Genomic DNA, 3,935 nt, shown 5'->3' with positions numbered 1-3,935 from the left:
GATGCCTAGGGTTTACATAGGTCGGTTACATATAAGGGTAATCATCACGAGGACGACCTCTAAGTCTTGGAGTATGCGCCAAGTCTTCGGAGTTATCCATCTTGGCGCTCGTGGGCCTGACGAACGTAGCCCACTGGTTGATAGTCCTGGGGGGAGGGGGGGGGGGTCCTTGGCCCGGCCCATGTGGTTGAGAGACGACGTGGTAAGCAGCCCCTAAAGCAGGACACCCTCACCATATTCGCCCATGTCCACACCAAACATGGCAGTGCGCCCAATCTGCCGACGCATTTGGTCTGCTTGGACAGCACGCCACCCATTTGGCCCTTGGCCATTCATTTCCAAATTTCAACTTTTGATAATCAAACATAGCAAAGTAGATAGCAAAAAATATCTAGTAGTTTTGCGTAGTACCATATGCTATGTCGGCATACAACATTGCACCATCATGTGTGGGGACTCCGGAAGCGGCTGGCGGGCCGCCGGTGAGCCAGTGCTTGCCGCTGCAGTGCGCGGCGAAATGGCCCGACTGAGAGAGTGAATGGAAATGGGGTGGTCGTGCCACATACGGGCGGGCCAGGAGTAGGACAAAGGAGGATGGCGCGGGCATCCATGACGTGTCAACGCAGACGCAAACACAGCTAAAATTTTGGACTGAAAATGGGTCACCATGAACAAAAAATATGACACTTGTCCGTTTGTGTCAGCATATTAGGTCATCTTTGTTGTCCACGTGGACCCAAACGGATGAAATGCGTACATGCGTTGAGTTCACCTAAGGGTCACCTATCACTGTCCATCAACGTGTCTAGGGAGTCAAATTTGTAAAGTCTGACTGTAGATGCTCTAATCATGTAGTTGACATATTAGTCTGATTGTCCCACGAACATACTCTACGTTAAAATCTCGACAAGTTTTCCCGCTGAAATGCTAGACAAACTGTGAGATTTCTAGGATCAGGTGCTCTCAACACAGTGCGTTGATAACCCCCATGGACATTGGGCGACTAATCTCGTGGCCGGTGGCCCTACTACTAATGATAGTATAGTACGTTGCACTGCTTGGAATCAAGCTGATGGGGACCTGACCTCTGTATGTCTGAGGCAGCATACATGTAGACCACAAGAGTAAAGTGCTCTGTTCTGTTATCTAGGTGCATGCTCTGCTTTGCTGTCTAATGTACATCTACATGCATGTACACTAGGAAAAGGGAAACTTTCTTCAGAGAGATAATTAGTAGTAGAAATGTATGAAGGACAACTCTCCTTTCCTCTCTGAATGAATGTGCATATATATAGTACAATTAATGGTGATGTTGCTTTCGGGATGAACTGCTGCTTAGGCTAAAGGGCACTTGTGCTGACAGAGCACCAATGCCAGCAGATTCCTGAAAGCTCAAAAGGTCCAAAAGCAGACAGATGCGAATCAAATCCTTACATCTTGATTGGAATATGTATCATCATCACTAACTAAAAGCAGAGAAGAGAGAGCGTCCCTCCAGGGAAGAAGGAAGGAAGGAAGATGATCAACTGATCATGACCGGCTCAAGAAGCCGTCCCAATTCCTAACTCAACCAAGGAAAATATCTAGGCCAGCATGTAGTTTGATTGAATGCGAATTCAAAGACGGCTGTAGAAAAGAAAAGATCTCGCGGAGGCGGTTGCTCTAAAAAATCACCCGTTGCCAATTCAAAGTCGTCCCGCTGATGCATGCTGCACGGTAGATACAAACATTTTATTCCTTGTACTTTTTTTTTGCAGACCGGATGAAGACAATCGAGATGCTGGCGCGACCAGGACGCATGGTGCAGGAACCGAGATGCCGACAGCGGCACGGCAGAGTGGACGGTGGGGTCATCGTCAGTATCTACCTAGCTGAGCTGAGCTAAGCTAGGCAATCGATTTGTCCATCCACCAGGAGCTGCCTGCACTTGACTTGGTTCCTCCAGACCGAATCCAGATGGGATCTATCACCTCTTTTCGCCTGGACTCAGCCTGCATCCATCTGCACTTTGGATCAATCAGTGGTTTTATTGGCTGGACCAGTTTGGGTAGATTAATGGCCAATTTGCAGGGGGTGATTTGGGCAGGTTACAGAAGTTGTACTAGTTTAACCGGGGAGCTGAGCAAGGATAATATAGTACACTTAATTCCAGGTTTGATTAGCCAATCTCGGGCCAGCTTAACACCCCAAGAAACCAAGGAAGAGACAAATCCGGGGTGTTCATTTTACTAACAGGATTGGATGTCAGCAAGAGCATGGTGTGTGACAATGTGACATGCCTACCATGATAGCCACTTCCCGTTTCCTTTACCAAAGTGAAAGTGCTAAACCCTATTCTAGCTAACCTAAGCTTAGATGTGCCTCCTATGTACGATTTGATCGTGAAGCCCATGATGGTTAGATCGGGCTAGGTTAATGGACTTCAACTTGGCTAGCTATTGCTAGTACTCACTCCGTTCCTAAATATTTGTTTTTTTGGGATTTCAAATGAACTACCACATACGGATGTATATAAACATATTTTAGAGTGTAGATTCACTCATTTTACTTTGTATGTAGTCACTTGTTGAAATCTCTAGAAAGACAAATATTTAGAAACAGAGGAAGTAATTGACAGCTAGGCTCGCCTCTAAGATTAGTGCAAAACCATCTTAACACTATTTTAGTCTAACTTTCATGCTCTCGCTGTCCATGGATTGGTCATGGCCATGTCACCTTGGTTATGTAATCAAGTGCAGAGAACTTGTTTGTGATTGCCGTGACATACTAACATTGCATCACAGATTAACCGCCGGCAATTAAGAAATAACACTTCATCGACAGTGGTCTCAGCTTTCCAGCAAACACTAGTAGAATATTTCCATGCAAAGCTAGCCTGTGGCAGTTTTATTACTTGGGCCGGTGCTCCAGTGTAAAATAGCAACGTCGATATTAACAAGTTCCTTTTATTATAATGCTTTTAATCTTTGATGTCTTCAAGTGCCATGAATTTCCTTGAGATGAGACTTGATTGCCCCTCTAGCCATGTATCTTCCCAAAATATAGTAGTACTATTATTGTTTCCTACAATGAATTTGGTCTTATTAAAGAAGGCAACATTTGTCCTCGTCAACCCCCTCCAAAAAGGGGAACCATTCAGCTGCATGGTCACTTGTGCAAGGGTCTTGGATTGCAAATATTTGTTATACAATAACTGTATTCACACACCATTCCTCTCCACAGATAGCCTGCATAGCCATTTACTGAGTGAACACTTATTCTTTACCTAAGGTTTTCAATCACTAAACCCCCTTGGTCCTTCGGCCTATAAATTATATCTAACTTGGTTCTTTGTGTACTTGCTGCCCTGTGAAATGGCCTCACCGCCGTGACAATGGTACCAGCGCCACGAGCCAGGCCATCTCGTGTCCTCCGTTAGTAGAGACGTCGCATGCTAGACCGGTCCGCCGCGCACATCTAGCATCGCTGTGAGATCCAATCAAGAGGAGAGGAGGGGGCACTACTAGGAAAAGGGCTATAGCTAATATGGACATTAATGGCGCAGCTTGTATGTGGTGCGCCATGGGACACCAGATACATGTGCGCCATTATTGACATATTACTAATGGCGCACCTGGTGTGTGATGCGCCATTACTAGTTTTGAAAAAAAAATAAAAAAAATTTATTAGCTGTGACACACCAGGGGATAGTGCGCCATTACTAGTTGACATAATAATGGCGCACCTGTACAAAGTGCGCCATTACTATGTGTATGACTAGGTCAAACCTTGGTCAAACTTAGTAATGGCACACTTTGCATAGGTGCGCCATTACTATGTCAAACTTAGTAATGGCGCACCTACACAAAGTGCGTCATTACTAACTTTGACCAAGTCATACACATAGTAATGACGTACTTTGTGAAGGTGCGTCATTACTATGTCAACTAGTAATG

The sequence above is a fragment of the Triticum dicoccoides genome, chromosome 2A (assembly GCF_002162155.2).
Source record: "Triticum dicoccoides isolate Atlit2015 ecotype Zavitan chromosome 2A, WEW_v2.0, whole genome shotgun sequence".
Classification (NCBI taxonomy): Eukaryota; Viridiplantae; Streptophyta; class Magnoliopsida; order Poales; family Poaceae; genus Triticum; species Triticum dicoccoides.
This window is presented reverse-complemented; position numbering follows the sequence as displayed.